General features: G+C 35.5%; 1 non-coding gene across 1 annotated transcript; it reads right to left on the minus strand.

The window, feature by feature from the left end:
* Window positions 1–2,238: 2,238 nt before the first annotated feature.
* On the minus strand, window positions 2,239–2,310 carry Trnap-ugg (transfer RNA proline (anticodon UGG)). Its single transcript has one exon. It is a non-coding gene; the product is annotated as a tRNA-Pro (tRNA).
* Between the last annotated feature and the right edge of the window lie 9,537 nt (window positions 2,311–11,847).

The raw sequence follows: 11,847 nt of genomic DNA on the forward strand, positions 1-11,847 counted from the left end.
TACTAAGAAGTGGTCGGCTCAGTATGATCAAGAATCAAGAGCCTGTTTGTTATAGTCTATAATAAATGTTTAAAGGATAAAAAAAAAGTAACAAGATCTTTCAGTGAGAAATATGTTTGGCCTCCATTGATTATCCACAGTCCATTCAATTATATTTTTGCCTATAAAATTATCTAACAGCGAATTGTCATTTCTCCCGAGTAACTTCAGAATATTTATCTATTTGTTTAACTAAGTGAATTTAGTAGAGGGGATATATTTTCTAAAATATGGAATGCAAGTTTTAACATTTATCAAACTTGGTAACCTTTGGAAGGTAAGGTAACAGAATTTTAAGTTGTTCTCAACGTAACGAAATTAAAAGATTAGAGCAACAAGTGAAGTGTCACACGTCGTATGTGGTTTCAAGAAAAATTAAAAACAAAATATTTTAGAAAGGCACAAATGTTCAGCTGTAGACAGCTATACGATAAAAAGGTATAATTTTTATAGATACTGGAAGAGTTCAATGCAGTGCAAGGTGGCGACAGAGAACGATTTTCTTTGTTTTTATTCCTTCTCTTATTTCTTGTAATCAAACATGTGGCCATCCAGAGTCAACCACACCGGGCGTGTGGACAGGTGCACGTTTCTCGGCTCGCGGCTACCTTAGTTTGTTTGGTGTTTGTGCTCGTCGTGACTGCATCCATCGGCAGTCATGCGAGGCAAGTAGTCGGCCACCACTACATATACACCTTTGTAAGTAAGAGCAACTTCAACCGTAGAACGACAACGTTCTGATGATAATGACGGACGTGTGGCGTTAAAACCGCGAAATTGCAGTCCATTAAATGTGTCAACCTGGGTAAACGATAGTGGTGCATTTAGCTCCTTATTGACAAAGGGTGACAAATAATCGCTCAGTATAATTGTTTTCATTGATTCCTAACCTTTCGGTTCCGTTGAATTTAGAGAGAATCGGATGGAACTTTGCAAAAGCTCTTATCAGCCTATTCCAGAGGGAGCTAGCTAGGGCTCTTATCAGTTGGAAATATTTTCACTTTATTTCGAACAGGCAGCGCAGCGCGGAGGCAATATTCTGTCAAGGTTACCGCAAATGAATGACTGCCTTCTGTGTAAGGTAGCTACTATAGTAGAGTTGATAACAGCAAGTTCATTGAACACATCCATCGCGTGAGAAAGTTATCGTACTTATCGCAATTTTGTGCGATGGCGATTGACAAGATTTGATTCTTACATTCGGACAAGAAACTGGACCGAAGATTCCATGAATGTTTAATTTTTTTTTATTTACCAAAAACATCTTTATCTCTATCTTAGCACCGAAACTGGTCAACATGAGCCGACTCATTAGACTGAGTCGATTTGAGGTCATTTTAGAGTTTCCCATACCCTGATGGTGGTACCAAGAAAGACAACGAAATCCGGATTAAAAAAGCCTGTATTGCTGTACGGGTGCGAAACTTGCGAAAACTGCAAGTATTTGTAAACCGCTGCCTGCGGAATATCATCCGCGCCTGGCAACTGGATCTCAAATGAGGAACTACATCGCCGGTGTCATCAAAGGGTACTAGAAATCGAGATTCGGGAACGTAAGCAGAGATGGATTGGGCACACGCTGCGAAAAGATGAGAACGAGATTTGCAGAGAGTCGCTTGAATGGAATCCAGAAGGACATCGAAGAAGAGGCAGACCCAGAAACTCGTGGCGGCTAAGTCTAGCCGCCGAAATACGAACTGTCAACGAGAGTCTTGGCTGGGACCAAGTGAAGACGCTGGCTCCGGATCGTCAACAGTGGAGGTCTTTTACAACGGCCCTATGCACTGGAGGATCGGCGCGGGAACATTAAGTAAGTAAGTAAACCCATGGGGTGAAGTTGCCTAGATAGCACCTTCTACGTAGTAGTCGTGAATACTCCACTTATCATGATATGTGTATAATTCCAGTTCCTATCCCCAATCAAAAAAGGTTCCTTCGAGTTCGACATAACCTCCAAGACATGATCAATTCTTTGCCGGTTATCACATATGTAAGTACTTAGTAGATAAGTGTAGAAAACATAAGATTGTGATGGACATGATGGATCTCCATCCTCAGAGGCGCCAATACGTCTCACAATATACTCAAAAAACCACTCTTAAAGTAAGTGATCCCCACAATTACACCCCTGATTGATGGAGGCTACTTTGAGAAAGTGACAATGCAGCTGCCGAATTGCCATTTATAAAAAAAAAATCCGGGCTCAACCGGGATTTGAACCCGGGACCTCTCGCACCCAAAGCGAGAATCATACCCCTAGACCATTGAGCCGCTCATGGTTTGTGTCTTGGCTAGGTCGCATCGCACCAAACGGAACAATATGATTGGCTAGCAATGTCTAGCTCCTCTAATTGATTCAATCTAACAACCGTAATAAATATTTATGGATAGAAGTTCGGATAAGGTGTTTTTTCTACAATACAAAATGCTGTTTAGGTTGATTTATTCTAAACAATTAAAAAAAATATTCAAGACACAAGTGATCAAATCATTTTTTTATTTTGGGATAGAAGTGCGGATGCTGTTTAGGTTGATTTATAATAAACAGTTAAAAAAATATTCAAGACACACATGATCAAATCATTTCTTTATTTTGGGTGGCCACTACACACACGCCTTGCGTAAGAAATGTAGGCATTTCATTATTCTTTTATCGATCTAAGCGAGTGGGCATAGTTCTTTCAACTGTCATTCGATGTAAATTATTGGTTTTACATTGAAATTTGAAGATTCGTTTTCCTCCATAGCTTTCCAATGAATTTGAAGCCAAATTACGAATTTCATGGAATTCTTATCAGTAACATTCGGATCCAATGACAAAAAAGTCACTTCCGGTGAAAAAATAGAAGCTACAGGAATCATCGATAGCAGAAAACCTCCAAATCAAGCTCACCTTCCAAAGCTGCAGAAATGCGCTTTCCGATGATGATGCTCTATCCGGCCGGGGGATGACGTCTTTTCCTGCGAATCTCGTCGTTGACGGCGCGCTAGAACGACTGTATTATGGCTTGTTTATCAAACGCGCCCGATAGAAGGTTGTGGATAGAATGGGGGTGAGGGCGTTCCTCGTCACGCTGCCTTAATGAAGTTTGTGTACCTTATCCATGATCCAGGAGGGGACAGTAGTAACGTCAACGTACATATGACGCATTTCTTCTCAACGCCAGTCGGTTCGGTTATTCCCACTTGTTGTGAGTTATAGCTGTGTATGGCAGCCACCTAGCAGCAAATGATAGTGTTTGTTCCTTTCGGAGTAGGCTGGCTGACGGACGCTTCATCACGACGACGACGAACGCCGATCAATGAAAAGCGACGATGATGATGATGATGACTCGGTTGATTTCAATTGGGAATCACGCGTGCAGCTCTCGTGATTTACCCGCCTCCTTGAATGTCCGGCCGGCCGGCTGCCTGGTGTCGCTATCCTATTTCAATGACGTGTTGTTTTGTGAATCCAAGTAGCCATAGCCATAGCGAATAAAGTTCGACCAATTATTGTCGTATCTGTGTTCTGTTCTGGAAAAGTGGAGGAATGGTGATGTTCCTTGTTACCTGCCTAAGCAGCGAATTAAATCATAACACATAACATCAACAACAAGCACCATCATTATAGAACACTTGTTTACGAGGTGTTATTGCGCACTTGAATATTTGTTCCAAATAGAAATAACAGTGTTAGGGTAGGGGCACCAACCTCCGTCGTATCCCTCTTATTCGTCTTAATCCATGAATGCATATTTAAGAGCCAAAAAATCACTTTCCACTTTAATTAGCTACTTCACATGATAAACTTACGCCTGTGAATTTATTTTCTATCACAAATTTGTCACTTTTGAAACTATTTTTTAAGATATTTGATTTTGAAATCGCGAGGTGAAATGAATTATTGGCACACTCCGCCATATTGAAAGACGAACTTAGTGATCCCTCCAACTTGTTTCTTTGCTTTAACGCTTCCTATCAATGCCTGTAACGATCAAAATCATAAAATCCAACAGAAAAATGTTGAAATAAAATTAGAAAAATGTTCTGAAACTAATCTGATTTATGTAAATTTGTCAATTCTCGATTGAAATCGAATCGCTCGGATCCCATAATTTGTCGTAATTTTGCGACAAGCATAGGAAACCGTTTTGCAATAATTGGAATTAGACCGGTTCATTTTTACTATTTTTTGCTGACCACAGTCGGACTCATAAAGAATGAACATAATTGATTTCCAAGTAATTTTGTTTATTTGACCTCATTCAAGCTGGGAACTTAATACGCTGGAATATAAGAGCAAAAAGTCTATTTATATTATTAAATTACTTGAATGTATAATGCATGGTTTTAAATGAACAAAGAATTAGATGGCTTTTTAGCTTAGTGGTTGGTGTTTTACAAATTATTTCCTACAAGTACTGTGCACAATTTAATAGACGTTATGGTGCACGAAAGAATATTTCATACTTTACACATATCTAACGTTCAACTCCAATGACATTGTTTCTTTAAAATTTAATATTTTAAGATTTGTTTTTTTTTGGTTTTATTATCTGATGACATTAAACATTTTCTTAAGTATTCGAAACATAAGACACATCAATTCTATGAAAATAAGACTTTTTGAACTTCTTTCATTCAATCCTTGAAAACTAAAACTACTTCTTCTCCAGTTTTCAGAGATTCTTTGAAATGGAATCAATAACCACTCGAGGAAAACATTTGAATTCCTGCACAGAAAACCTCGATTTCTACTGAATTGTAACGATGCATGGAAAAACAATGCAATTAATTTCCTTTGAAAGTCAAAATGACAAGAAAATTTGGATGAATGGATCATTAAAATTTTGAAATTAGAATTCATGAGTCTCTGGTTTGGATCTCAATACAAGTTGAGATAAAAAATCGGTAGATATTATTTTTTGTGCATAAAGTCGTTCAAAATCTAACACAATCGAACCTGCTTATATTCTGATTCCTACCATATAATTTTGAAACTTGACTCATGCTTGCTTCATTTTTATATATTCTCAGTGAATTAGCAACAAAAGATATTTTGTCGTTTTTGTCATATTACAGTTTGAATGAAAAAAGTCGAAAAGTTTAATTTTAGTTGAATATCTTTACGTTATTTCCCAAAAACTTGCATTTAACTTATTTCTTATTTGCAACCTTGACAACAACAAAATGTTAGAATAACGAAGCGTCAATATCCGAAAAAAACATTTTTGCAATAACTTTTATCGCTCGTAAAAAAACACGAATAGATGAGCTGAACCAGTCTAATGCGCATAACACGCATCAACGTGGCGTTGCTTTGTTTCGATATCCTTCGCCAGGGTTCCCACATGGATAAGAATACACATATTGGCAAAACACAAGAGTGATTCTGTCTCTCCTCAAATGTCTTACTATTCAGTCTCATTACGTAGAAAAAACATATAGTGCTATTAAAAATGTTAATGTTCTTCAAATATGTACAGTTTCTGTGTAAATTTGGGCATTGTTATTTGTGGAAAATATCTGTATGAATGTTATAAAATCTTATTTTACTGACAAATCCTGGATCATGGCAGCTCTGTCCGTTGGAGGGTGTGTTGGTAGAAAATACATTTGCAGGGTGGATTTAATTTGTATGGTCTGATATTGTGCTGCCTGCAATTGCCTTAGCCAAGCAATGGAACCTAGCTACAATAACGCTACCTTGAGATTTCTTGGCAAGACCATTTTATTGCGACTTAGATCTTTTTCGAACCTTGCAATTATCCTGCGCGGTTGATCCGTGCGAAGTAAATAATAGCATTTGCATGAACCGCAACCGCAAAATTTCAAATCTATCCCTCATGAGGGAGGAAATGTTTGAGACAATTTCGGTAGAATTCAATAGAAGGTATAATATTTTGCTGCCTGCAGATGCATTAGCCAAGCAATGGTAGACCTTTTTACAATAAAGCCTTCCAAGTTTCATGGCTTATTGCGACTGGTTACTTGAGAAATAATTTGCTATAATGCTGCGCGGTTGATCCATTTGAAGTAAGCTAATGCCAATTGCATGAACCGCAACCGCATTTTTTTTAATTTATTCCTGAAGAGGGTGGAATAAATTGAGACAACTCCAGTCTCCTTGTACGACGGAAGTAAGGACCTGGTAAGACAATGAAGGAACTTGAATGTGGAAAATAAATCGTTAATTGTCTCAAAAGTACGTTATGAATTGATCTATTTCCTGCATAATTTCATAACACAATATTAAATATATAGTTCAATGAATGAATGACAGTTTAAAACCAACATGGAAGGCAAATCTATTGAACTAATAAAAAAAGCTTCCTTAAGCCGTTGTCTTAGGGGCCTCTACCCTATTTCGTGATGAATTGTGAAGAAAACCGACGAGATTCACTTTAATCGGATACAATTTTTTTTTTTTCAAAATGATGCAGCGATTAGATGCAGCGTGGTTTCTTGTGGTATAAGTTTTGTTTAGATCGGTTGAACACGCCAAAAGTTATAACAATTTGAGCTTGTAGTGTCAAATTGACACTCCTAGTGCTAATTAGGGTAACGAAATCTAATGCGGATGAGGGTTAAAAAAACTTTAGGAGCAAAGTCTAACTAAACAATTTTTTCATCATAGTATTGTTCTGTTCTCAATTTTATTTTAAACTATTTGATCCCGTACGAACTCCGTTTCGTTTTCAACTTCTAACTCATTGCAGATCAATTACGAAATATCTCGGTTTTTCGCTCCTCACGAGTGTGCTGCACTTGGAAGCATAACTAAATGTTATTAATGATGATGATGGAACTATGTATTCAGATTTTAGTTTAGATCTTATTTTTTGAAGTATCTTTAATATAAATGGAGTTTAACAACAAACCAATAAAACATATTTCGAACTGAATTTTCCTTAACCTGAAGATAAAATACAAGTCATTTTATCAACAATAAATTATCATTTATAATTTATTTCACTTAAAAAGTCCTGTGAAAAAGATTAAAATTAATACTTAGATTTTTTCAGAGAACGTAATCTTGAAAATGAATTCAGATCTTATTTTCAAATAGTGGTTTTCATCTGTCATTTTGTGATTTTCTTGTGCAATTTTGAAATTTGATTCCGATTCTCAATTTAGCTTTTTGAACCTGAATAAAAATTCTGAATGCCTAATTTTTAATTGATGTTTTTATCTAAATTAAAAACAAAAAATCCCGATAATGGGTTCAGAGCTCTTATATGAATTTCGAGTATTTGATTTTTCTATATAAATTCTTTCTTTAACACTAAACGTACCGGAGGCGGTCAAATGACGGTTTTTGAACTTTAAACGATGATTACGCCTTATATGATTGTTTTTTCGCAAATTTAACGACAAGACTATTTTTGTTTTTGAAATGCAAGTATTTTTACGTTTTTAAATTTTTTTTAAGTGTTACGGCTTTCGAATAACGTATGTGGTATACCTATTCATACCGCGAGCGGTCAAATGACGGCAAACACCGTTTTCGCTAAAGCTCCCTTGTTTCTCAACCGATTTCTATCAAATTTAAAGTTTTGAATAGCTTATAATTCGACTCAAATATGTTTCTCAGACAATTTTCATCTACAATCAATAACTTTAAAGTTATTTACAGTACAAGAAAAATTTTATGAAAAAACATGCTTCAGGAAAAAGGTTGTAAATCAGTTATTAAGTGCTCGAAAAAAATTTCACTTAGTGCCTGAGAAAGCTGAAGTTAGAAGCTATATGTTACACATATGGAAAATTTTTTTGAAAATTTTCTAAGATCATGGCTACAAAAAATGTAAAAAAGTTGTGTAAAACCCGTACTTTTCAATCAATCAACCGCCAAAGCTGTTCCTGTTACAGTAGAAAATTTTGAAAAAGTGAATTGAAAAGTAGACGTAATTTGTCACATTTTGGCATCTTAAGATTTTTTGAAATACGAAGTACATAATTTATGACGACTTTTCAAAGGTAGCTGTTTTTCGAACTTTTTATCATTTTGGATTTTCTAAGACAATTCCTACACCTAAGCTCAGCTTTGCACTGGGTTTTGAGTACGTTAACGTAAGGTTTAGGCAATAAAACTATATGCAAAAGAAAGCTTATTTCATACCGGTTCTAGTGGTGTAACTGCATTGGCGGTGCAATGCTTGGCAAAAATATGATAAATAAAACAGTGAACTAGTTTCTGAATTTTGAGAAGTCAGCACAAATTCTTGCTTGGCAGACGGGCGCAGTGGGTGGTAATATCTCAAAGCTATTTTGCACACGAAGACGGATGAAAGGAAACGAAAAAACAAACGAGCATTCGCTCAAATTTTCTGGTTTTACTTTCAGAAATATATTTATTATATTTTTTTCAAGCATCGCACCGCCAATGCAGTTACATCACTAGAACCGGTATGAAATTTGCTTTCTTTTGCATATAGTTTTATTGCCTAAACTATACGTTAACGTACTCAAAATCCAGTGCAAAGCTGAATTTAAGTGTAGGGATTGTCTCAGAAACTCCAGATTCATAAAAAGTTCGCAAAACAACTACCTTTGAAAAGCCGTCAAAAATTATGTATTTAGTATTTTAAAAATCTAAAGATGCCAAAATGTGACAAATTACGTCTCCTTTTCAATTCACTTTTTCAAAATTTTCTACTGTAACAGGAACAGCTTTGGCGGTCGATTGATTGAAAAGTACGGGTTTTACACAACTTTTTTACATTTTTTGTGGCCATGATCTTAGAAAATTTTCAAAAAAAATTTCCATATGTGCAACATATAGCTTCTAACTTCAGCTTTCTCAGGCACTAAGTGAAATTTTTTTCGAGCACTTAATAACTGATTTACAACCTTTTTCCTGAAGCATGTTTTTTCATAAATTTTTTTTTGTACTGTAAATAACTTTAAAGTTATTGATTGTAGATGAAAATTGTCTGAGAAACATATTTGAGTCGAATTATAAGCTATTCAAAACTTTAAATTTGGTAGAAATCGGTTGAGAAACAAGGGAGTTCTAGCGAAAACGGTGTTTGCCGTCATTTGACCGCTCGCGGTATGAATAGGTATATACAAAGTGTCGGTATGTTTAGTGTTAATTATTTAATCATAATTCAACTAGAAAATCTGAATGAAAATTCCGAATGCTTAAGAATTAAAGTAAGAATTTCAAATCCAAATATTAAAAATTGTTTGTATGCTACTTTGATTATTTTTTAATATTCCGAACGATGAGTTTCGAACATGGATAATAAATCTAACTTTGGTTTCAATTGCAAAACCAAGATTCGAATCAGCATTTTGTCCCAATAATGAGTAGAACTGAAAACCTAGAATAATAAACTGGATACAGATTCCATAATCCGATTACAGGCAACAAATTTTTATTTTTGTAAAAATATATGGAACCATACCATCGGAAATGATTCAAACCTAAGCTATTTATTTATTACAGATTACAGATATTTTTACATTTATTACAGATATTTTTCCACACTTATCCGGGCAGGGAAAATTCGGGTTATTTTTATCTAAAAACCTTGCAAAATCCGATCATTCAATTTCGAAGTTTACAAACCCAAATTTTGGTAATATAAAGCCAGATTAGGGAATTCTTCAAAATAAAGAGAGAAAAACTTGAAAATTTGTTTTTGTTTTCATCGAAACACATCATCTAGTTAATTTGGATAACTTTTGGTCAGAAAATTGTTTTGGACGCAAAAAAAAAAATTGTGATCACGGATTTTAAATTTTTCTTTGATTTTTCAAATAAAGTGAAAACATTCGGACAAAATTCATGCAATCAGGCAACCTTGGTGAGTCTAAACTTATTGAAAATTCGATAATCAGGACTAGGGAATGTATCTACCCAGATTTCGTTCACCAACTTCCTTTGTGAATAACTTTTGATAGCGATTTTCGAGTACAGTCTTTAAATATCTACAAAAAGTTAGAAATTGTTTGAAAAAAGTAGTAGAATTGTGGACTTGGAATAAGATTTCGAGAATTTGGCCTTAATTATGATTCGAGATTGTTACTTACTTTAGTCGTTCATCAAAATTTTGTTAACAATTTAAAATTTTAGTTTAGAGAAGAACATTTTCCTTGACATTTTTGGACCCTTATGAGGGGGTTTGAATAAAATGGGCCATTTTCTCTTTTTTATTGGTTTTAAGCTACTCTTAGCCATAGCGAATGCGAATGTCATCATTAGAGCAAGTTCACTGGTGTTGGGAAAAAGTGGTAGAAATTTTGACATTTTGAAAATATTGCCTTGCAAAACCATTTTCAAGATCTATGGCCTTCAAGTTTTTTTACAACACGTGTTGTATTTTCGCATGCTGTTATGCAAAAATAGCAGTATTTCTATCACAAACGGCTGAAAAGAAACAGTGCTGTATAAAAATACAACGCCCAAAGATCTATTCTATTCTATTTTGTTTATTTATAGATGATTTTAACCAACTTGGTCATTCGTCCTCTTAGGAGATGCCCAAAGATCTTGGAAATATTTTTGCATGGTAAAATTTTCAGAATGTAAAAATTTCTACCACTTTTTCCCAACGCCAGTGAACTTGCTCTTACGGAATCTTAGAACAACATCATTTTAATCATTTAGGAAAAAATTACTGTGAAAATAACTATTCGATGCCGTTTTATAACAATTTTAGTAAACTCCGTCTAAAGGTGGGGTTGGGCACTAGGAAAACCCAAAGAATGTTGGAAGGCGTTAATTCATCTATGTGCCACTTCCCGAATTGTAGACAAGGCAGAACAGATATCATGACACAAATTCGAGGAGGTAAAGATGCACAGCTTCCTAGAGAAAATCAGCTTTTGAAGTGTGATAGTTGTGTAGGTATGTTATCATATTGGATTAAAAGCCCGCATTTAGAAGAAATGTAACGAATTAATTTAAACAAAACACAAACGAGCAAAACATTTTTACAACGACAAAATTGTTGACTTCTAGGGGCCAAATTTCAATGGCCAAAATCGAAATCCCCCCACGAATCACGTAGCGGTATGATTTAAACATTAAATCTGTCAATCCACTTAAAGAAGCGTAAATCCACACAAAAGGGAGGGGCGGGGGAGTAAAAACCGAGCCGAGAGCGAGAATATTGTTCCGTTCGAAATCCATTTCATACACCTTATATGCTGTGCTGCTGCTGCTACTCGCTAGCAGCTACCCAACATCATTTTTCGTCGCCTTTTCCCCCATTTGGCTGCCGGCTTCTGGCTTAAGCAAAAAATGAACATAGGAGGACCAGAATACGGTGTGAGAGAATTAAAACTCCGACCGACTGAAATGAAGCCTGAGCTTCGGCCAAGCAACGAATGGCAGCAGCATGAGAGAGGGTCATAAAAATATGCTCCAGCCAGTTGATAGGTCACAGAAGGGTAAACGGATGGAAGTGAGTGTCTGATGGTGGAAAACAACAAAACGAATATGAGGAAAGGAAGCATCCATGCGATGATTTTGTTTTGAGAAATGTATCTACTTCAAATAACAAAATTGACAGTTTTTATAAACATAATTGGTTTGATTGATTTTATGAAATCAAATGAATAAAATTTAAAAGTGCTGATCTTCATGAAATTTATATTTATATGTATATTCATTCCAGTTAGTAGACATTCAAACGCATTTTCAACAATATGACACCAATTTTCATTGTTCTACTGTTAACTTATTGAAAAGCTGTGCTTGACTGCTCCAGATAAAAGATAGGATACGAACGATACGATAGAAAAACGATGAAAAGGTACCCGTTGGTCCGGGTGGTAGCAGCAGTAGAATATCTGGCACCGAAATAGCAACAA

Source organism: Uranotaenia lowii, chromosome 3, assembly GCF_029784155.1.
Source record: "Uranotaenia lowii strain MFRU-FL chromosome 3, ASM2978415v1, whole genome shotgun sequence".
NCBI classification, from domain to species: Eukaryota; Metazoa; Arthropoda; class Insecta; order Diptera; family Culicidae; genus Uranotaenia; species Uranotaenia lowii.